At 41.6% G+C, this 25,164-nt stretch overlaps 1 long non-coding RNA gene across 1 annotated transcript in view; it reads left to right on the top strand.

Annotated features, from left to right (window-relative positions):
• The window catches only part of LOC309373338, a 48,165-nt gene extending 23,549 nt beyond the window's left edge, over nt 1-24,616 (top strand). Inside the window, exon 3 of the long non-coding RNA XR_014169980.1 lies at nt 23,905-24,616. This is a non-coding gene — a long non-coding RNA (uncharacterized lncRNA). The remainder of the gene's footprint in view (nt 1-23,904) is intronic.
• The last annotated feature ends 548 nt before the right edge of the window (nt 24,617-25,164 follow it).

Genomic DNA, 25,164 nt, shown 5'->3' with positions numbered 1-25,164 from the left:
CCTGATGGAACCTTCCCCAAAATACCTCAGTTCTTGCTGGGCGGCAGCAGTTTTTATGAAGGCTGTCATGCCCCGCCCTGGGCCAGGTGGAGAGAGGCAGGAATGAGGCCCTCCGGCTCCCAGCAGGAAAAAGATTATGGAGTAATCATCGTGCTTCTGAATCAAAAGCAAACCAGCCACTTGACCCAACCCCATGTTGTGCTTGCATCTCTTTGTCCCACGCCAGCCCAAAATCCATCCATTGCAGGGTAGGCATGTTCTGCATACAATCATGAAGGATGAGAGATCCTTGGTCTGCACCAACTTTCCAGATTGGTGCCACAGTGACATATAAAGGAAGTGTAAACAAGAATTGGCAGAAAGGTTAAGGAAATGACTCAAAGCATGCATTTGCAAACCATAGCCTGTGTGATGGCAACAATACCGCTGTACATTTCTGCCACCATGAAATGCATCCAAATTCATCAGCGCTGTGTATTTGTTTTAAAAAAGAATTCCAATGAAAAGCACGTCATCAGTGACTTTAAAAAATGTGTATTTCCCCTTAAACAGAAGCATAAAAGAGACATTACCGCTAAGGCAACACTTTTAGTCATTCTGTCATATTATAATTACACATGCTACAGCTTTCCGACATTCTGATGTTTCAAAGGTTCGTAGAATTTCTTAAAATAACCCTCCCCAAATGTGTGTCTACTTCATCCAACCAGTGGGTGGTGAAATCCCAATGTTGGTGCCACAGACCTGATCACCCAAGGTAGTTTGACCACCCACTTTTTTTACACAAGTTCTAGCAAGTTCTGCCTTACAGCTGCTACTCCAGGCTAGATTGCAGAGCTATTTATCTGTCATCACACCCAATAATTCCACTCTACTGGGGGAGCGCCTTTGCATAATTTCCCATCTGAGAATGGGTCTTCCCAACCTCATGCATTCCCCCTTCCTCTTCAAACTAGCAATAATACTCAAATGTCTAGGCATGTGGGAGTATTATTGCATGATGTGCAAGAGTACACCAATTTAAAGCACTTAACCAGAGAAAGTGTTTTTTTATTGGTAAACACGGAGAGACGAAAGCATCAACAAATGCAGACAATTTTTAAAAAAAGAACTCAGAACAGAAACATAATCCTAACCGCTTCATTCTGACATGATTCAAGTCTGCTGAGACAGTGCCAATGTTTTAGAAAGTTAGTAGGCTTAAAAAAAAAAACCACCAACCTCACATCAATGTTATAATACTTGCATCTGGAATATGAAATGTGACAGACAGCATCTCCTCAAAATGGGTGAGTTCTTACACAAATACAATAGAAGAGCATCCCATTTTCAAAACTGAAGATTTGGGTGCAAGTCTCCTTCGATAGGATCAAACCTCTCCATTCTTAAGGAAATCAGCCCTGAGTGCTCACGGGAAGGACAGATCCTGAAGCTGAGGCTCCAATACTTTGGCCACCTCATGAGAAGAGAAGACTCCCTGGAAAAGACCCTGATGTTGGGAAAGATGGAGGGCACAAGAAGAAGGGGACGACAGAGGATGAGATGGTTGGACAGTGTTCTCGAAGCTACCAGCATGAGTTTGACTAAACTGCGGGAGGCAGTGGAAGACAGGAGTGCCTGGCGTGCTCTGGTCCATGGGGTCACAAAGAGTTGGACACGACTAAACGACTAAACAACAACAACAACTCCTTGGATAGAGAGGTTTAGTTTCTCCTGCAGATTTGGATCCAGCCAACATATGGTGTAGGTACAAATCCAACTCAATGGCGTAACATTGGAAAATGTCAATAACTTGTCCTACCTGGGCAGTTATCTTTCCACAAGGCCAGACACTGAAATCCAGCATTGCCTGAGCTCTGGAAGGGCAGCTTTCTCCCAACTGAAGTGCAGAGTGTTTGAGGGCTGGGGCATTCAAAGGGAAACCAAAATGCTTGTTTACAAAGCTATTGTACTACCAACCTTACTGTATGTTTGTGAAACGTGGGCCACTTATAAACGCCATCTCCAACTCCTCCAAAGATTCCATCAACGGTGTCCCCAAAAAAATTTACACATCACTTGGGAAGACAGGCAAACTAATAACAGTGTACTGGAAGAAACAAAGATCCCCAGGGTCAAAGCAATGATTCTTCAACATCAACTTAATTGGACTGGCCATGTTGTTCGGGTGCCTGATTATCATCTTCCAAACAACTACTCTATTCCAAACTTAAAAATGGAAAGTGTAATGCTGGTGGTCAACAAAAGAGGTTTAAAGACTGTCTCAAGGCAAATCTTTAAAAATGTAGTATTCCCACCAACAACTGGGAAACACTGGGCTGCGAGTGCTCCAGTTGGAGAACAGCCTTTACCAAAGGTGTCATGGGCTTTGAAGATGCTCAGAATGAAAGGGAGAAACGTGCCAAGAGGAAGGCATGATTGGCAAATCCACACCGTCATCAACTCCCACCCGGAAACCAATGTCCCCACTGTGGAAGGACGTGTGAATCCAGAATTGGCCATTTAAACCACATGGCTTCCCCCAAAGAATCTTGGGAACTTTAATTTCTCCATAATATCTGAATCAGGAGAGGTCATGAAAGCATTAGACCAGTTTCTGGATGCAGTGATTTTGTAGGTGTGCAGGGCTTTACAGGGTAGAAGGACTCCATTAACTAGTGGATGGACCATGTAAGATTTTCACCCTTTGTATTTGTATTGTTTCATTGTATTTTTTAAAATGTAAATTGCGCTAGAAACATAGCTGAAGGGTGGCATAAAAGTACCTTAAATCCATAAATAACAAATATAAATATATCAGTTTGACAACACAAGCAACACACACACACACACACAAACAAACTGAATTAGGCCATCGGGATCTTTTAAAAATGCATAACACAATAACACTGTGAGTAACAGATAATTTATTGTATTTTTAATTATAGAAATTCATTGTCGGACAGAAAACTTGAAAAAAGAAAAGAGGTGAACATATTGTTGTTGCTGTTTCATACTTCTGCGGCAAAATAACCAGTTTAGTATGTGGCAAACAGGCTTCTTCTGCTTTCACAGACACTTAAATGATTTGTGCAGTGACCCACTAGATTCACTGCTCACTTGGAGACCTCTGTGTATGCATCAAGCCATCCACAGGCATTAACAATGAAGAACCCATAGCAGCCCCACTTACATGGAGATCTATGTCAACATTTGGGTCCCACTAAGTTTTGGAACTATAGACCTAATTAAAGTTTGACCCAGTAAAATCAGCAACAGCAACGCGGTCCATTTGTGCTATGTATATAAAGCGTCAGTGAGACAATGGAGTTGATTTGTATTCCATACATAAGAAAGAAATATTCATCAGGCATTAGATAAAAGGCATTTTCTAAAAGAACATATTGCATAATTAAAAATGCACCGAAAGGAGAAGAAAATGCAGTTCTGCCACTTCCTCAAAGCACTGTCTGTCCCCTGCAGCCCTTTTATGCTTAAGGCTAAAATAAAAAGAAAGCCAAACTAAAATACTGAAAACAGGTGTAAGTTGACCCTGTGAAGAGCTGACAAGATCTGACTAGGTCAAAGGCCAAGGTCACTTGAATTGCAAGACTGCCTAGCTGATATTATTTTTGTCACAGCTCCAAATTGTTGAGAGGTAGGGCTTTGAATCTGGCACCTGAGAATCATATGATATGATAGTCTAGTTATTAAATATGACAAGCAGAAAAAAGCTGGATGTTGCACAGCTTCCTTGCGATTAGTACCCCGTATTTTACAAAGTCGCTGCTCTGAATGCTGTAATCCTGCCAAGACTCCTCCAAGAATTTGTAGATTTGAGAGAGAGAAAGAGAGAGAGAGAGAGAGAGAGAGAGAGAGAGAGAGAGAGAGAAAGAAAGAAAGAAAGAAAGAAAGAAAGAAAGAAAGAAAGAAAGAAAGAAAGAAAGAAAGAAAGAAAGAAAGAAAGAAAGAAAGATGAGTTAAGAAAACCTTCCCAAATGATTTCACTTGTCATTTTCTATGGTGGTGGTGATGGTGGTGATGATGTCTCACCCAGGGTGGCTCACAATAAAAAAAAATGCAGCAACGAGACAAAATTAAAACCACAACACAAGTTGCAATGTATAACTCACAATATAAACATAAATGCACATGTGTGAGCATAACATCATGCGCACACTGGGTCTTCCTTCCATATCTATTTTATGAATTCTTTACGAATATTATTTATCTATATAGCCTAAGCCATTACAAAAGAAAATATCTAAGTTGTATATCCAGCCCAAGGCACTTTAGTGCAATCTGTAGAATGGCTTGAGACAGATAGATAGAAAGACAGGCAGACATGGTTCTGGTCCTCAGCAAAGGCAGAAAGATGCTTGAAGAGTAGAATTTTTTTAAAAAAAACAACCCAGTAACCATGTCAAGTCTCTAAAGCAGTGACTCAACCAATGACTTCTGGGAATCAGCTACGATGAGGGAAGAGCCACAGCTGAATATGGGGAGCACACACATTTCATCCCTGAGGTCCCCTTTTCAAAATCTCAGAATAGCCTCTGCCTGAGTCCCTAGAGGGACATTGCCAATGAGTGATGCTCTTGATCGGTGATGTTCATACTGAATCCCAGGGAACATGAAAGTTCCTCAGCTATCCCTGTGTGCATCCTCGCAGCTCTAGCTAGAGGAACATGAGGATATAAAGCCTTCAGCCATGAAACTTTTCTAAATTCAGGCCACGATTGTGCAAAGGAAAACCTTGCTCTTGCCCTCTAATAGCAGTGACTTGCAAACCATCTTAAAAAAAAACTTGCAAAATTGACTTAAGAACGTTGGGACGGCAAGGGCCTTTGTAAGGAAAATGGGATCATACAGAAATGGCATCTCTTATTGCCAGGCAGAACTGGTGCCGTCCATTCTGCCACCACAGCCTTCTGCCATCCCATGCAGTTGCATGTCTAGACCAAAGTCTCAGTTCATTCAGGGTGATGGCTCTGGCCCCACAAAGGGGTTAGTAGCATTTGAATAGGCGCCAGTTTGTAAGAAGGCCACTGAGAGAATCAAAGGAATGGAAAAAGGAAGTTACATGCCAAACATAGATGGTTCCCCCACCTACCCACCTCACACAGCTAATTTTTGAGGAAAGGACTTTTTTTTTTTTTTTGGCAGAAAACAATAATCATATAAGGATTTGTCAAGACAGGCTTTGGCAGCTTCTGTGTAATACAGAGCAGAAGAAGGCAATGAAGATTTCTGTTCTGAAATGGGCCCCCTAGTCTGTGAAGAATGTGTGCATGATGTATAATAGATACCTGTCTGATATAATTAATTATATTTTTCCCTAAATTTAACATTGCCTGAAGGGGAAAATCATTTTGCTTGGTGAAATCCCTCATGCCACACAAAGTCTGTGAGCAAGCCAGATTTAATTGCTGTGATAAAAACCACAAGAAAGACCAGGTTTGCATTAAATCGGTAACCGCATCTAGGGAAGAACAGCTTTAATCACCTTTGAAATGGTGACCACAAGATAATTAAAGGGAAAGTGCTCTCATTAGTAATTATCCAAGAATATCAAATCTCAGTTTTCTCGTGAAGTCCAATTTAAAATGCCTTGGCATGGGCTTCATTTTTCCTCCTCTCTTTTTTGGGGGGGAGGTTATAAATCCACTGGAACTCTTCCGTAGGAGGGTGAGCATGAGTTCAAATAGATTGCTCCATGACTTTCACAACTGGTCAAGTGCATCGCTTGCTGCCTAGCAGTATATTCAAAGCTGTGTCAACCCAGAATTAGTTATTTATTTCAGAGGGAGAGAGAGAAAGAGAGTCCTTCAGTAGAGCTTCTGGGGCTGTTTATGCAGCTAGAAGACTGAGAGACTAGAGAGGACTTTGCCTGGTACCAAAAGGATAACAAGGTTGGGAAATTCATTCTAGAAACAGGTTGCCAACTCTCAGAAGGCTTATCTCAGGTTGCGACTTGCCTGACCTCAGATGGCAGAAGCACCTGGAGGAGAGCTTCCAGAGATGACATCAGTGTTTGGGCAGGTCGTCATGGGAACATCGGGTACCTAGGGCCTAAATCATCCCATAAGAGTTTAAAGGTGAGCACGAGCACTCTGGAATGCCCTTTAACCAGAAGCCAGTTAAATTCTTCCAGTGCTAACGAGTGTTGTCCAGGATGACTGGCCAGCCCCAGTCGACAGGCTGGTAGATCATGAGCTCAAGTTCTTATGTACCAGTCATTCCCACCTTTCAGTCCATCTATCCAGACAAACAGGGAATCCTATACCTGCATTCCGAAATGGTGCAGTCCAAGGAAGAATGTGCCACATCCATTTTCTAAAGTGTTGAAATCGTTCCATCTACTGTAGTTGACTTACTGGAAGATATCTCTTGCCCTCTTCTGATCTTTGCCAGATACCCTTCCTTCCTAATTCTTCTTCCCTGATAAGCCTTCCAGCCGTTTGTAAACCACTCAATGCATGGTGATGGAATTACTTTTATTATCTACAGATGGTCCAGTTTATTCCCTCCAGGAAGGGCCCACCACAGAGCTTCCTCTTTAGTTAGAAAATGCAGGCTAGCTCCCTTTGCATCTTCTGTGCTCTTTTGTGATAGCTGATGTGCTCTGTCCCTCACACATATGTATTTATGCACAATTTGCATCACACACACACACACACACACAATTTCTAATATAACGTGTCTTAGATACTACATAGGTTTAAGGTTTTTAGAGATTTAAATTCCCTACCCAGATGAAATCACTGAAATCCCATTGCCAAAAGGATATTTGGTTTGGAACCAAAACCAAGTATCTGTGATGCATTAAAAAAAAAATGTTCTTGTAATCTTTTAGTACTAGCAGGGGGTTGGAGAGGGTGGAATGTTGTTTTCCCTCCTATCTATATGGTTTGTCTTGGGTGTTACTTCTTGGCTTACGATTTCATATTGGTGAAAATTCTGCCTGCATATTAATAGGAATAATACATGGCATTTATACAGCACCTTCCATAGGAAAAGTCTCCGCATTTCACAAACGGCAAGGAAGTGGCCCCAGATGCCGACAACATGGCCTGTGATCTTTTCAGGCCTTGTTTTCTGAACTTTTACATGCCATATGAGCACATTAAAGTCAGGAAATGAATAAGTCTGGGACTTCACAGCATTAGGCATGCCTTCATGTTTGAAATCTGCAGCAAACATGGGCTCTATGCAAATGTGGCCAGAGGGGTGCCTGATTTTATATTTTATATATATATATATATATATAATTTGACAGCAGATTTGAGATTGCTTATTCTGCCATCATGCAAGGTTTTAGGCTTGTCTTGCTAGCCAGTATATATGAGCAACCTCGCAATGCATTGGGAGGAGAGAGCGAGGGTCTCAAAATCTCACGCTAGAAAAAAGGAATATGGGTCAATCAGATTATGCACTCCCCATAGGGATGGTGATGATACGGTTCACCCCACATGCTGTTAGAGGAAAACACAAGGAGGGGGAAGGGCACAAAGGCTGCTCCACACTGCAATAGGCTTACAGGAAGAGGGGAAACTGCTAATGGAACTCCACTGCTTATTTTCATATAAAACACAATGGAGGCCTGGACTCTCTAACTCAAGCTTCCGCAACCTGGTGCTCGCCAGAGATTTCGAACTATTTCTTTATTTTATAGATTGGAAGCATTCCTAACCTGAAGGCCCCAGGGGGAGAACATACATAACCTCAACCAAAATTAAACAATAAAATTAAAACAGCATAAAACAAAATGCAATTTCATTTTACAAAACAAACACCAGATTATTATACTATAGCTACATATACAATAAAAAAAACTAGGATAACAGATCAGCTGGCTAACTTTTCCAGGAAAAAAAAATGAAATTCTTAATGGTCTGCATAAACCTGGTGGCACAGAAGTGTTCTCGGCAAACATTTAAAATTTAATTCAGAAGAGGCCTGCTGAGACTTCCACAAGTGCACTGGCATTTCCCAAAGCAAACATATTAGAAGAGCATTGCTGCATTAGACAAATGGGTCGATGCAGACCAGTATCCTGTTTCCAACAGTGGGTAGCCAGATGCTTAGAAAAGAGCACACAAAGGCAACATCTCTCCCTCACTTTTGTCTCTGGCCATTGGCGTTCAGATGTATGCTACACCTGATACTGATGGACTATTATTCCATGGGCTTGGTTTGTCAAAGCCAGCTGACCCAGAGGCCAATCCTTGTATGTTGCAACGACAACAACAACAACAATAATAATAATAATTTATTATTTACACCCCGTCCATCTAGCAGGGTTTCCCCAGCCACTCTGGGCGGCTCCCAACAGAATAGTAAAACCACAATAAAACATTAAAAACTTCCCTGAACAGGGCTGCCTTCAGATGTCTACTAAAAGTCAGGTAGTTGTTTATTTCCTTGACATCTGGTGGGAGGCCGTTCCACAGGGTGTAGCTTTGCTTCTCGCAATGAGGGAACCACCAGAAGGCCCTCGGAGCTGGACCTCAGTGTCTAGGTAGAACAATGGGGGTGGAGACGCTCCTTCTGGTTTACTGGGTTGAGGCCATTTAGGGCTTTAGAGGTCAACACCAACACTTTGAATTGTGCTCAGAAATGTACTGGGAACCAATGTAGGTCTTTCAGGACCAGTGTTATGTGGTCTTGGCGCCCACTCCCAGTCACCAATCTTGCTACCACATTCTGCATTAGTTGTAGTTTCCAGGTCACCTTCAAAGGTAGCCTCACGTAGAGCACATTGCAGTTGTCCAAGCAGGAGATAACTAGAGCATGCACCACTCTGTTGGGACAGTTTTAGCCATAATAATGTAAAAAATGGAACCATGGCTATGTCCTAGCTTCATTGTCAGTGGCATAAAACCTGTACAAATGTGAAAATAGAGTTGGGCAGGAATTGCCTAAGGAAGACCCTGCACATGGGCTTCCACTTGGACAATAGGTTCTCCATCCTCCTCCCACTGGCCCTCCCCTAAAATTGTCTAGGGAGTTGGGAGAACCTCCAGAACAGCACAGCTTTCCATCATTCTTCTTGAGCTCTCCATCCGACTGTTCCTCCATAAAGCTTGGGGAGGCAGCTCTACATGATCTTCCTAGGTGCTCTGTCCGTATAGTTAAAGCCATGGTTTTCCCAGTAGTGATGTATGGAACTGAGAGCTGGATCATAAAGAAGGCTGATCGCCGAAGAATTGATGCTTTTGAATTATGGTGCTGGAGGAGACTCTTGAGAGTCCCATGGACTGCAAGAAGATCAAACGCATCCATTCTTAAGGATATCAGCCCTGAGTGCTCACTGGAAGGACAGATCCTGAAGCTGAGGCTCCAATACTTTGGCCACCTCATGAGAAGAGAAGACTCCCTGCAAAAGACCCTGATGTTGGGAGAGATGGAGGACACAAGGAGAAGGAGACGACAGAGGACGAGATGGTTGGATAGTGTTCTCGAAGCTACCAGCATGAGTTTGACCAAACTGCAGGAGGCAGTGGAAGACAGGAGTGCCTGCCATGCTCTGGTCCATGGGGTCACGAAGAGTCGGCGATGACTAAACGACTAAACAACAACAGGTGCTCTCCCATTGACACCCAGACCTGATTTGCTTCAAAGGTGAATCTAGTGCAATGTCAGTTTTTATGATTGGCATTGACTGGTCGGTAAGCTTAAGACCACAGTTGCATTTCTGCCCATTCAAGACGTATCTCTACACACCAACCTGGACTATCCCTGCTTTCCCAATCATGGCAAACGAACTCACGGATGAAAACAAAAGCCTTACTCCCCTTATCCCACCAGACAATTGCAGACAAAAACAGTCATCAGAGAAACATGCACACACACACACACACCCTGTCAGCCTAAGCTAGTCCAAATAGCCAAGTGAGGAAACAATAAAGGAGCCAGCATATTGTTTGAGCCGCCTATTTATTAACAGATTTACAAAGAGGGACAGCAACTTGGCTAAAACCTTATTGTTGGAAAAAGGGGGGGGGGGTTGAACGTAATTATGACATGCAATTATTCCATTAAGTGAAATTAGCTATTCTTCTTGGGTCTTTGGAAAGAGCAAAGCTTAAAGCCCATGATCTGAATAATTAGGTCAGTGTAGGTGATTTCTGAAGAAAAGTCTGTCTAGACTGGGATTTTTTAAAAAAATAAAAAGTTGTTTCAAGACTTGAAGGGTAGGACTGTATGCGTGTATATGTGTGTGTGTGTGTGTGTGTGTGTGTGTGTGTGTGTGTGTGCTCCTTTGAATTCTCAGGGTGGTCATGTTAATAGGTTTGCCCTGGCAGGTAGAGCAAACTCTGGATCAAGGTGTGGCATTCCCGCTTTGATGTTGGCTGTCACGCTTGACTGCATTTGGATCTCTTTGGCTGCCATCAAGTCTGTTGTCCTGGGAGACCAGGTAAACCAGAGCTGTTCTCTTTGACAATCCCTCTTTGGCACAGAGGGATCTTTTATTCAAGGAGGTATACAGGGGGGTTTTGCCATGTCAGGTAAATGAGTACATGATAGCAGCTTTTAACATTTTTTTTAAAAAAAACACACAACAGCAATCCCAATGCAACGTTTCTCATAAAATCAAGAGGCCTTGGAGCAAGACGGGAGGAATCACAAAAGTATTTGATCAGTTGGTCACGATTAATAATAGGTGTCGTAACAGGAAAGGTGCTATATAATAAAACTGAGTAGAAGTAGGAAATGCAGGAAAGACAGGTCTGTGCCCCAAGGAGCTTCCAGTTAAAGTTAATAGCCAGTTGTGGTATTAAATTTGAAGGGATGGGCTGTAGTCCAGCTGTAGTCCAGTACCTGCTTTGAATGCCGACAGTCCTTGATTTGATCCCAAACACCTCCAGGTCAGAAATCAGAAAGTCTCCTACCTAAACTCTTGCAGAGCCTCTGCCAATCGCTGTAGACAATACTCAGCTCAATGGACGGATGGTCTGACTCAGCACAAGACAGCTTCCTGTGTCCCTTTGCTCCTAAACATAGCAAGAAAAGTTTCCTGGCCATAAACCTAATTAAGATCAATATTATAAAGATCAAAAAATTCCAGTTTTTGGCCTGGTCACGGCTGATAAAACAGAGATACCAGCGAAGACTGAGGTGGCAGAGATGGGCTTTTAAAAGTTATTAACGCAAACTATAGAATTACAAACCTCAGAAGAATATGTTGAATGTAGGACGAGATCTGACACACAGGAGATGGAAGAATTTAGGTTTAGATGCAGCGTGGAACTTTAATAGTCTATTGTAGCAGACAAGCAGTATAAGACGGAAGGCAGCCGAAATAAGCATTACAGCAGGATAACTGGAAATGATAGAACTAATATATACTAGATTAGCAGACAGCTAATCAGTTCACTCATTAGCTTCTGAGATCAAATGGAAAACAGGCCACTCTTACAGCAACATATAAGGGGAAAGAAGGGGGGGAAATAGATATAGTGCTGAGAGGAACTTGTGTTTGCATGGATTGGTGCATTTTGCCTCTAATACTTGTGAGTGGAATATTCAGATTATTACATAAACTCCTTGGGTGATGTAACATCCCCCTATGCCATGAACACTTATTTGTTTACTGAAGCTCTTTCGGGCTGAAAAAATGAAATATTAAATAAATCCTTTCTATCAATTAGTGGTGGCATCTGTTGATTAAAGTACCTCAAGGACGGCCTCTCATCATATCAGTAGACCTTCCACGAGAGGAAACATGAGAATTGGCCTTTTTTGCAGTGGCTCCCAACTTGTGGATCACTCTCCCCAGAGAAGCTCACCTGGTGCCTTCATTATGTATCCTTAGGCACCAAGCAGAAACATTCGTCTTCTTCCAGGAATCTGTGGCCTTTTAAACTGGGGGAGGTATTTGTTTGTTTGTTTGTTTGTTGCTATTTGTGGGCGGCACTGTTGAGTTGTTGTTTTATTTTTATTAGGTATTTTGTGGTTTTATATCTTGATTTTATTCTGTGAATCGCCCTGAGACCCCCGGGAATAAGGTGCTATATAAATTCAAATAATAATAATACAGTGCTACCTCTGGTTGCAAATGGGATCCGTTCTGGAGGCCCATTCGCAACATGAATAGAACCCGCAGCGGCGTGTCTGCGCACATGCAGGTTGCGATTCGCCGCTTCTGCGCATGCGTGTGACGTCATTTTGCACATCTGCACATGCGCAAGTGGCGAAACCCGGAAGTAACCCTTTCCGGTACTTATGGGTCGCCATGAGACGCAACCTGAAAAAACATATCATGAAGCAAACGTAACATAACGTAACATTATTATCAATAATAATAATAATAAAGTTTTTTTTAAAAAAAAAAGCACTGCAAAGGGATCTCACCCACCCTTCAATATAGCAAAAGAGCACACATGTAGAGTTTTTGTCATTTGTGAAATCATGGGAACATAGGAAGATATGTGGCGCTGTGGGTTAAACCACTGTGCCGCTTGGGCTTGCCAGCGGTTCAAATCCCTATGACGGGGTGAGCTCCCGTTGCTCTTTCCCAGCTCCTGCCAACCTAGCAGTTCGAAAGCACACCAGTGCAAGTAGATAAATAGGTACCTCTCCTGTGGGAAGGTAAACGGTGTTTCTGTGCGCTGCTCTGGTTTCGCCAGAAGCGGCTTAGTCATGCTGGCCACACAACCCAGAAAAACTGTCTGCGAAAGCGGACAAACGCCGGCTCCCTTGGCCTATAAAGCTAGATGAGCGCCGCAACCCCAGAGTCGTCCGCGACTGGACTTAATTGTCAGGGGTCCCTTTACCTTACACTTCCTGGCTCTCCAGAGTTTCTAGATTTTCGGACAGTGTTTTTTCTCAGCCTTGCCTGGGCATTTGGGGAATTAAAGCCCTGCATGCAAAACTCCAGACCCTCCCCTTCAAGCTATGACCCTTCCTCAAACTCATTTACTGCAAATTCTTCAACTGGTTGAAAGTCCTAAATCCTTAGGATTGTTGTCCACCCCTTCCCATTTCAGTTACTTTAATGCAGTTGTGGGGAACCATAGTGCATTTTTTAAAAGTGTATATCTGAACAAAATACATTTTGAACTGTGTACTTGAGATAAAGCACATATTTAAATAAGTATTTTGAGATAAAATATGCACATAGATACTTATTTAAATATGAATCTTAATATGGGTCTTTAAATAAACATCTCGGAAATTGGGTGGAGTAGACTTACACATGAGCACATGCAGAATTGACAAGGACTAGAAGACAGACATAGATGTCCCCTTTAGGTTCAGACATTCCCACAATAAGAGATGTAACAAGGCTTTCCGTTTTGCCCTGTATTCTTCGCATGCAGCACTGTTTCCAATCTGCTGCAGTTTGCCTTCTGCCAAAAGCTATGTCCACCATAATTACATAACTTGCACAACCTGCACAATTAACTATATAAATTGTGCTGTTATTACATTATTCCACCCCATTCATCTCAATGCAGAAGAAGTACAATGCAAATTCAGGAGGAGGGATGTAATAAATGAGGTATCATTTTCAGATTTGCTGAATTAATTTCTGCTCCGGACATGGGATGAATAAGCGAACATGATCAATTCCCCTTCAAGTTCCCACAATTCTCTGACACCCATAATGAAAGGAAGTGGTCTTTTGCAATACTTTCTGAAGCACATTGCTCAGAAGTGCGTCCAATGAGTCCAATGAAACATCCTTAAGTAAGTGTGCAGGAATACAAGTTGACGTGATTGGGGGGCAGCCGTTAATACAGATCCAAATCTTCTCCAGACAGCCGCAAGCAGATTGTCCTCTGAATATTTGCTCATATTTATTGCAGATACGAATTAGTTAGTACAGTAGGCCTATGTGTGTATGAGAGAGACAGAGAGAGAATGGGGTGAGTTTTTTTAAAAAAATATCATCAATTTAACATTAATTACCTAAATCTCTTTTAGGATGTACAACAAAAACGCCCGACATTTGTGTCACGAAGATTATTATATTATATTGCCAAGTCACAGCATCGGCTGCTCTGGCAGATAGGATTCAAATTCAAATCCAGGCTAAAGACACGACAACTGTCACCCTTGCCCAGGAAAGCCCTCTTAGGTTCAAAAAGTTAGCTGTCCCCCTGCTTGCCTGCATCAAATCTGCTGCTGATCCCTAGGAATCACTAATCCAGACTTCTTCCTCACACAGAGTTGACAGGAAGAATAAAGACATTGTGTCTTCGCAGTAATTCAGACTAATAATCACACATTCGTGAAAGAAAATTAGGGACAAATGGTTAACTCTTTCTCTTTCAGCAGTTTGAGGCCTATTATTATTATTTTTAAGTGAACTCAACCAAACCCGTTCAAAATTTGTTATAGCAGGAGGTGCAGAAACTGTGGCTATCTGTATGTTGATGGATTTTCTGCTCTCATCACCCCAACCATTGTCCATGATGGCTTGGGTGGATGGGAGATGGAGTCCAACAACATCTGGAAGGCTACAGAGTCCGTCCATACATATTGTAAGCTAGTATGTCAGAGTAGCCATCTTTGCCCTTGATTCCCTGAGATCATTCTTGGGTTGTGAAAATGATACATTTTTTCTATAGGTTCCCCTGTCCCCCCCAAAAAAAAAATTCAAGAAAGTTTCATTCAAATCACTTCCTTTGCATGTTGGAAGCATGGTCTAGAAATTCAGAGCAGCAGAATAATCCTCTGGAGAATGACATAATGTACCATAGATGAGCTAAGTCCTATTAAATTCCATAGGACTTTAACAAGGGAAATAGATCTTCACCTTCTTCCCTGGTCCAACATATACATGCACACCTAACATATAGACATTATTCTTAATAACCTGCTATTCTTTGTCTCGCAAAAAGAGGGGAACCAGATGGAATGAAAGGGACGAGTTGAAATGTAGCCGGATTTACATACAAATGTTATGTTTTCATTTCATTTCAGACCATGCTTAAAGGTTAATATTAAAAGCATTAGCGCAGTCTCACTATTCCTTTCCCAGATACTTCAGCAAATTGCCAGTATATGGGAAACAATGTAAAAGTCAAAGAATTTTTTAAAGTAGGATTCCTAAGCATGAATATTTACAAAAAGGCATGTATCTTAAAAGTAAAAAAAAAAAGAGGGTAATATTGCCAATGGGTTGGTGCTGACTGTGAGAGAAGTGAATAGTGCTGAAAAAGATAAAAGACAAAATGCTCCTCGACATTTATTTATTTATTACACTTTACCAGGCCTCAGGATATTGTTACTTAATCAGTTCGGTGTAAACTCTGCCCAACCCTGTGATAGAGAGGTTTTTTTCCTGCTTCACACTAAACAAAAGTTACCCATTCCTTCTGACATTTGTATGCTGACCTTGCCAAAGCTACAACAACCAGCAAAACCAGAAAAGAATTGTTTAAGTCACAGTGAACTGAGGTGTGCCTTGACATCTCAGTATGAGCGAGCAGGAGAAGAATATGAATGCTGAGAGGAAAAGCTCTTGTTTACAAACATTTCTCTTTAATAATTAACCGCTTATGGAAGGAAATAGCCATAGCTACGCAATTGGCAAATTGACTTATGTTTAAATAATGTGTCTAAAGTTTGACTGAGCACAGAAGTTCAGCTTTAAATAAACAAATAGTACCGTAATGTTAGAGTCATTAAATATAAACCAGCCACGGTCATGTTATCCTGGGCTGGTATGCTCAGCTTGTGAAGGCTCATCTGAATTTCCTATTCATTTCCCCGACCACCGCATCCAAATTGTGAAAGGGTTTGTGGCATGCCAGGAGAGAAATCATCCCATTAATCACTTTCTGTTCTTCAAATGGAAAGGGATCCTTACGCCAGCCTGCAGGAGAAGAGCACCTGGACAACAAATTGCAAGCATAAAATAGTTTTGAACAAGCACTTTGAACAGTAGTCAGCTCTCCAGTTTTTCAACATTTTCTTGACGGAGTGACTTCTCCAATTAACTGGGTGGCTGAAGCAGACAGCATGATGCTTCCTGCATGATGCCATTCTGTTGGCTTCCCTGTTTTGACCTACAGAACCTCTGACTGGCTCTCCTGCATTTTTTGCCTAAGTTTGAGAGACCTTTCAGGTTTGCCTCTATTTTCTTCACTGTTCTCTGCAAAATGCAGACAGCGCAATGATTTGGCAGCCCCGATAACAGGAATTCAGGCTTGGCCCTGGGACCGGTGGTCAACTAGATTGGACACTGGCTGAGGGCCAGACTGACCTGGCCATACTGTCACTCCCCACCAAGTCCATTTGAGCCTCTGGGTGGCTGTTTTAGCTCTGGGTGGGCAGTGCCACTTCGGAATGGGAGCAAAGCCTGGCTCCACCTATGGTGGCTGCCCACCATCTCAATTTACCCAACATGCAGTGCAACGCCACAGTCTATCAATCGAAAAGCTCTGATTATAGATCTAAGAAATCAGCCAGGATACCCTCAGCCATTACATTGCGCCCTAGTTCATTCCCCCCAAATTGTCTTGAAAATGGTTGAATCCCCTAAATCCATATACCCCATATTTTTCCAGTGGGTTACCAAGTCTAGTTTGGCTCAAAGCACTTCTTCGTTGTGGGGAGCATAGTAATTAGCATCTGCTTGGAAAAGACAATTGCAGCATGTGGGCAAATACTGAATTATGTTCCTAGGAAGGAGAAGACAGGAGAAGGTACAAGAGACCACCATTGACGGGGTCTTGAGCAGGGAAAAGTATGATATGGGAAGGTCAGAAGAGGAGAGGGGGCTAAAAAGGCTCATCCTCTCTCAGCCCATTCATATCCCACCAGCAAATCTTGGGTAGGTTTGTCAGCTTGGCTCCTGACCTGGTGGTGATTTATCGACCGGCAGGTCAGTCTGCTATAAAACAATCCATCTCAGAGCTGAATGTGTGGTTCTGTACCTGGTGTTGGGTTGCAAAGACAGAACGGCTGATGCTGCGATACCGAATGGACTGCATGATGTGCTTTCCATACCAAGGATGCGCTAGACGGCGTGTGCATCATGCCCACTTTTCTGCAATCCTACTCAACCTTTTATAGATGGGAGGATGGTGGAAATTAAACAAGGGTGCATACTACCTGATATATCAGAGACTCTTGGGGGAATGGGAAGCATCAATTTCTACAAGTGATGGTGTAAATCTCCTCACAGCTAAACTAAGTGAGCGATTGTAGGAGACTTGGCAGTATCACAAAACGAGGGTCATGATAAGTTGAGAATCCTCTCTCTGTTAAAGCTGAACAGAAATGTGGACACCATCGCATGGACCCCACTCCCCCAACCAGCTTTCAAAATTTGACTCTATATTTCATTAGAAGAAAAATTAAACGGCTTAATCTGCTGTGATATATTATTATTCAATATTACAATTATTCTCAGCCAATGTTGGAGCCTTAGTTAATGGGTGGAATACTTTCTTTTTCTTTTTCCCTTCCTCAAGCCCCATTAATTATTGCTAGTTCAAGGGAAAATCCTGGCAAGGTGGTAGGTTGTGGGGGGAATTATTGCTTTTTGCATCTTGATCTATTCTAATAAATTGTAGATTTTTCAGTTGTACAGCTCTCGTGGCAGAAAATCACTATTAGGGCTATTTCTATAATTTGCACATCCATTACTCTTGAATGTTTACTGAATACTTGCCCTCCCACCAATCGTGCTTATTAGAGGTTTCTTATCATAACACCAGCTTAAACGATGTTTCTCTATGAGTGAGATGCTCACAAAATCGCAAGGGTATTTGAGATGTGAAATACAATCTAGGTTGGCGTTATGAACTCAGAATGCTCAGCTATGCAAATAGAGAAGACAGTGGAAGGAGATGATTGGTGTACTGGGTTCTGGCATCAGAATGGCCCTTCACTATGCATTGAAAGTGTTATTCCTAGAGAGATGAGACATTTGGGGAGTTCATCAAACAAGCCAGTTACCTTTCTGTTCCTCCCTAATGCTATTTTCCCTGCACATTGTCACAAGGCTGGTTAGGTCATTCTATTTCCCATATTACAGAAAGGGCATTGAGGCCGTGGCATAACTGATTCCATACATTCAAGGCTGGCCTAAAATATTTTGCAGGCAAATGACAAGATGGCACTGTTAAACATAGTGGGCAGTTGAATGTGACATAAGCAATTATGTCACAGGGCAGCATCCTCCAATGCATTTGCGGGGGGCAGGCTAGCTTAGGGGGCACAGGGCAAGTCACATGGTACACACAGCCTTGTCTGTTCTGTTCTGTTCTGGGCAGCTCAGCCAAGCCTATACACTGGGTTGCCATGCTCAAGAGAGCAGACCCATTGAAACCAATGGGTTTAAGTTAGCCACAAGTAACTTTGGTCCATTGGTTTCAATAGGTCTAACTTGGAGTATGATTTAATTGGATGCAACCCATTGCAACGATAACAAATCCTTTCAAGTTTACAGTTTGAAACGAAGGAAAGAAAAAGCTAGGGAGAATTGAGAATGTGATAGGAACTGCCGGTAGCTTGGATCTGAAGACATCGGGACTCACATTTCAAAACTCACCCTCCCACCCTCCCTCCCCCCTTCCCCCGCTTCCAGCAGATGGCAAAGCTTTGGATGAGCCCCAAGTGATGTCTCCTTGGTAGCGACTGACTTGTGACCTACAGGACAATGGCATCACAAACTATCCAGAGACTTGATTGAGAAACCACTCCAACATTTCCATAAGTCATTCTGCCATTGCAGATCTGTCACAATTTTGTCATAAAGTTTGTAAAATTCTACTGACATCGTGTCATCTCAATAAACGCAATGGGGAGAAAATGAGTTAGGGCAGGTGTGAGCACAGATTTCAAGCTTAATGCGTGGGCTGTTGCATGTCTCCTGCCATAATCTAAGCTCTTGTACTTGATGTTTTTTCTGGAGCCGTGGTGAACTCTTCGGTCCTTTAAAACAATCATTCTCACTTGATTAATTTAAGCCAAAAAAAGAAAGAAAAAAGTTAAAATAACTTGGCTTCACTTCGCAAAAGTTTCTCCTCTTTCTCCTCCCTCCCTGCTTAGGTTAGCTTTTAACAAGCAAAGCAACCTAACGCTAATATTAACTCTTGTAGTTATTCTATCACAAGCTTCTTTCCATTCCATTGCTTTAAAGATAATGAGTACTTAAGGGTGTGTGGGGAAGAGTACTGTAAGAAATGGGAGTTGATAGAGCAAATGTCTTCTGTGTGGGTTGGAGGACATGCCTTTTGATGGGCCTCAGATGGATTGACCCATTGCAGCAAATGGAAAACCACTTCTCATCTTCTGCAGTCTTCTGTGCTACCAAGCAAGGCACATAGTCTCATATGTAAGAAAGGAGTGACTCACACAGGTGAGCCAGCTCCATGAACAAACATGGTGTTGACTGGAATACATAAGATACATCTGTAGTTCTTGTTCTGTGATGCCAACCCTCCCAACGTTTCCATCAACAAGTGATCAACGAAATGGAAACTCACTCTTAGTGATCAGGACCATCAGTTGACTTTGAATAGATTTTGCCACAAATTGCAATCTATGTTTCCATGAATACTTAGAATGAAGATCAATATTTTGATGTTGACTTGTAGAAGCACAGGTTTCCCCCATACCTTTTATTATGTTTTATTGAACAGGGAACCTAACTCACCAGCACCCATAGTCAGAACTATAAGATTCTCTTTGTGGCATGAATTAATAGACATGTATGAAGTGATTCTAAAGAAGGTGTTGAATGTGTCCTGGTATTCCTCAATGTTTTTGAGTCTAATAGTGCGCAAGCAACTAGTGCTGTTGATTTCAAAACTTTCTAAAGTGTTCACAAGTGATTAGAGAGAAATCTGCACAACCAAATGTTCTCAACAGAATTTCTACAGTTTATGGCAATGAACTATAATGAGTGGTGTTGAGTGCTAATCCTACTCAGAGGAAATCCAGTAAAGTCAATGGACATGACAAATTTAAGTTCCTTAATTTCAATGGGTATACTCTGAGTAGGGCCTAGCTGAAAACAAACCATAATGTATTGGGGAAAAGGCATGTCATTAATTTCCCGAATGTTTAGAAGATGATGGTGGTGCATTTGTAATGGCAGAAAGGCAAACAGCTGATTTGTAAGGATTGCACTTAAATGTTTCTGTCTGGTTCAGAAACTGAACATCTCAAGTAGCATTGGCTTGCCTACCCAAACGTAATTGAAATCAAAAGAATTCTGTGGTGGTGACAGTTATTCCAAAAGAAAAATATTTATATTTTCCATATCTTCCATTATTTTTAATTTCAGGCCTTTGGGAAAAGAAAAACTTCTAACTTTGATCACCCCAAATAGTTTGGTGCACAACTGTTAAACATACACCGTGCATGAATGACATCAGTTACACTGTATGTGTTCACTCCTTACATGTGAATCCAATAACTAGAGGATGATGACAATGATTATTTTATATCCAACATGCTTAAAAGTTTTGTTACTCAGAATCATTCTAAAGCAATAGAAACAAAATATTATTGGCAAAGAAAAGAAGCCGGAATTTTGCATATACATTTTGAGAAAATTCTGTCTGCTTAGCGTGAATGTCCATATATTTGGTTTAAATGTTTTCCAAAGTAGGCTAAGGGTTTTGTCACGGCACAGTTGACACCATGATAAAAATATTTACATAGCCCCCAGAACAACCCCCACCCCACCCCAAGTAACTTTATCCTAAATTGGCCTTAGGTTTCACTGAATATAAATCCTCAGTTCAATTATTCCACATTCTGTTTTCCCCCTATTCTTTCACATGCCAAATTATATACTAATATCATGGCTTTTTTTGTATGGTCTGTCTCAAAGAAACACAACAGGTTTAGATAAACATTTGGTTTCTGCAGTGAAGGCTTTCTTATGGATCACTACTCAAAAATCATTCTCTAGGAAATAAGCTAGAATTTCAGTTTGGCATACTGTAGTGTAGAAACTGGTTGTTTCGTTTATGCTTTAGAAAAGAAATGCACAGCAGCACTCCTGTGAGATTTTAGTTTTGATATTTCCTGAAAAAGCATGCCATAAGCTAATTTAGTACCTCATTATCGTATTAAACATTGTTTTGCTTGTTTCTGGTTGAAGAATTTTGTGGTGATCTCTAGCAAGAGTCCTTAACAAAATATCATTCTGTCTATAGCAGATATATATCCCTGAGCAGTTTAGCCCCGTTTTGGATAAATTAGCACCTCAAACATTAAGAAAAATACCACAAATATTATGGTTACAAACTATAAACATTTCAGTATCTCTATGGGAAATTTGTATAACTAACCACAGTTTATTTAAAGTACCATATAATTTATGAATTAAAGACTATAACCCTAAAATTAATAGTGTTTTTAACATTTGCAAATCCATCTTTTTTTGCTTTAATAAATTTTGTATTCAGATTCACAGTGTGCAATATAAAATACTGCAGGTTTTCTACAGGAAACTTGGATTCCCAAGCTGGCAAATTGAACCTGAGCATGTTTCTTTTGACCAAATAAAAAATAAAAATAAATTTAAGAAATAGGAATTTGAACAGGTGGCATCTGTGAAATTAATCAGACTCAACTGTGGAAAATGCACAGCGTTAATTTTCTCTCTAGGAAGACACTTTAAAAAATGCTTAGAGTGGAAAGCAGTAAAAAAAAAAAGGAAAAGGAATAAAGACCGCTATGGTTCTCAAGGCATTTTGGGGAAACTCTTTATCGAGTCTGTTTAGGTGAAATTTGCCTCAAACAGATTTGACAAAGAAGCGTTAAACATTTCTCAGTATTAGTGATGGGAGAGTTCAATTCAGCTGACACTTAAAGGCAAACCTATGAAATTCACACTCCCCGAAACATAGCCCTCCTTAAAAATTCACACTTCTCTGAATTTTGCAAAGCATCTCTCCAGCCATGTGTGCAACAATGTGTACATATACTAGGGGGAAAGGGACTTGAAGACACATCCTGTATGTTAGGGGAAATAAGTTACAAAAATGCCTTATATTTGTGAAATTGCTTTGCAAAAATGTGTATCTTAGGCCAAACACTCACACTAAAATGCTGGTGAGTTTTTATCAGAACATTAAAACACACACAAACTGAAGTGTGGAAGGCTGAACTTTAGGTTGGAAAAATGAGAAACTGTGAGAAACCAAAATGGACAGGTTTGCCCATCCCTACACATGAGGAAGCTACCTGTGCAATTGCTGTATTTGGAGCGCTTGTGGCTACACAGATATTGCCGCAAACTTTCCTTGTCAGTTCACTCAGATACACAAAGAATGTTCCAACTTCAGCAACCAAAACCCCACAGCAACCCGACTCCAATCTCTCCACTCTTTACCTGGAATATACCGTAAGTCCCACTGCTACAAAGCAAGAATGGATGTTGCGGATCATAGACCAGGGCAATTCAAGAATACATGCATTGCGTGTATAAGGCTGAGTCCCTGATATCCAATCAAAACCTGAGCAGGTGACAGGAAAGAGCTTTCCCTGACAGGAAAGAGCCAGTATGATGTAGTGGTTAAGAGCGGTAGTCTCATAATCTGGTGAACCGGGTTCGCATCCCCACTCCTCCACATGCAGCTGCTGGGCTTTCCTGACAGGAAAGATCCAGTGTGGTGTAGTGGTTAAGAGCAGTGGACTCATAATCTGGGGAACCGGGTTCACATCTCCGCTCCTCCACATGCAGCTGCTGGGTGACCTTGGGCTAGTCACCCTTCTTTGAAGTCTCTCAGCCTCACTCACCTCAGAGTGTTTGTTGTGGGGGAGGAAGGGAAAGGAGAATGTTAGCCACTTCGAGTGGGATATCAAATCCAAACTCTTCTTCTGATACTCTGGCAAGCCATTGCCAGTCAGAGTACACAATCCTGGGCTGGACAGAAACATAGCCAGATCTGGTATAAGGCAACTACTGTGCCTTCCCTAGCTCAGGAGTGCCGAGCTTCCAAGAGATTGTGATCTACTACCACTATAAATAAACTGGCAGTGATCTACCCATTGGATTGACCAGTTTTGGGGGAATGATGACCAAAGCTTTTTTTGAGGGGGAAAGAACATAGCTGTTGAGCTTTTTTTAGAGAAAGAGACCACAGTTGTTGAACTTTTTTGAAGGGGAGAGACCAGAGTTGTTCAGCTTTTTCTATTTTTCTTTTTTCACACAATCAACCAGGATCGACCAGGGACACCCGCGATCGACCGGCTGGACAGTTCTGCCCTAGCTCAATGAGCACCAAGTCGAAAAACATTTGCTTGCACTGTTACCTTGCATTCCAGGCTGCTATTGCTATACTAAGCATGGCTTATCTCCACATTAAATGGTGCACTAGTTAGCTTGGTAATCATATTCTTCCTGCTATTCAAACAAGCTGGGGGGTGGCAGCGGGTGGGGGTGGGGGGGGTGTAATCTTCCTAGAGATTAGTTCTAAGTGGGCAGCAGAGTAATATTGCCCAATATCAGCACCCAGGTTATTCAGATAATCTGCTCGCAAAATATATACAACTGTTAAATTGTACGGCGATTAAATTGAAAAGCAATTAATTTATTAAAATAAATGCAAAAGGCCTTACATAAAAGGAATACAAGTGTTTAATGATGGATTATAAAGTGGAAGTTAGGAGGGAAGTAAAAGAGAGAGGGAGAGAAAAGAGTGTGCCTGTCTCAGGGGTTTCCTTCACAGCCTGTGATACTGATTTCTGACTTCGCCTTCATACAACCTGCGAGAGCTAATAAATTCCTGGCTCCCCTGCCTGGGAGCCAGGGCCGATTAATATCTGCCTACCTTGTTACCTAATTCATTATGGAATAGCAGTTAATTTGATTTGATATTATTTTAATAAAATTCTGTAATATATTAGATTGTTTCAGGCTATCAAAATAATTTTCCAATTATTACGGTTACTCAAGCAAGTCTCTCCCTCTCTCTCTTTCCCCCCCTTCATGAGCGGCAGTTGGTCTGACTCAGAATACATTAGCTCCTACAGCTTCATCCTGGCCAGAGGAATACCAAGTATATGCATGATTACACCAGCAACATTATTGCCAGTAATGAGAACCTGCAGATCAAGGGAAAGAGCCTACAGATTGATGGGCAATTATAGCCCCCCTGTGACGTCATGACATTGGCGATTACCCTTCATCCACAACGGCATTAACGCTTCATCAAAAAAAATATTTGTAAAAAAAATCTTCCGCTTTGCTGATACCCTGATACTAATGGGCCTGTAGCGTTAGACTGGAGAGCTGCCACATAACAAGGGACGACGCGTAAGGATCTCAAAGGTTTTCTTCAATGCGCTGTATGCCAAGCCAGACCAGACATCGGAGTTTTCTTGTAGCTATTGGTCAAAGATGGGGCTATTTTGTTCTTCTTTCCCAAGTTAGAGCCACGGATAGAGCTTGATCTAAATAGGAAAAGGCAGCCAAAGCAAACTAGCAGGTGAACACCACTTCCGATCCATTTAAAATTGGCACCATGTGTCATAAAATGTCTGACTTGCTACATGAGAGCACATTCATCATATGCTTCTGGAGTTGGCACCGTAATGTGGAAGATCATCACATTCAGATATCTGGGACTTCTGTCAGGATTTCATGCTACCTCATCCTTTCCACCACATTCATTTCCAGCAATGCAAATCCAGTCTGAAGCATCAAGATTTTTCCCCCCTCTCCCCCCCCCTTCCCATGTGCAAATACAAAGCAGCAATAAAAATAAAGCCCAAGAGCCCAATTTTTATTTCATGAAGTCAAAATGACGGTTCTAATCAGCTTCATTGACAGATCAGTTGCATCCAAATGCGGGCTGAGCAGGAATTTTTAAGATTTGTAGTACAACCTGAAACTGTATAAGCACTATCAGAAATGAAGGGTGATTAGTTTTTACAAGCATTGTCCCCAGTTAACCTATTTAATTGGTTGTAAATTTGACGAATATAGTTGAGATAGGTCTGTTAAAAGTGAGAAAAACAGCCCCTGAATAATCATGGCCTCCCTCGTGTCTTTATTTTGATCTTAGTGTAATTGACTACCTAAACAATACCACAGTCAGCAGCTCAGATAGGCAAATATGGGCAGCGTATTTAAATTAACCAAGGACATGAGAACAACAGTGGAATAAAGCTGGAATATGTGTTTACCGCTCCATTGAGCTCCCTTGGTTTAGTCCAGTATGGCACTAACTAGTGTGTTCCATCAGTGCAAATACTGCC

The sequence above is a fragment of the Podarcis melisellensis genome (genome assembly GCF_964234715.1).
Source record: "Podarcis melisellensis genome assembly, chromosome: 1".
Lineage (NCBI taxonomy): Eukaryota > Metazoa > Chordata > Lepidosauria > Squamata > Lacertidae > Podarcis > Podarcis melisellensis.
The sequence above is the reverse complement of the archived record's forward strand: the minus strand, read 5'-3'. Positions and strand labels throughout refer to the sequence as shown.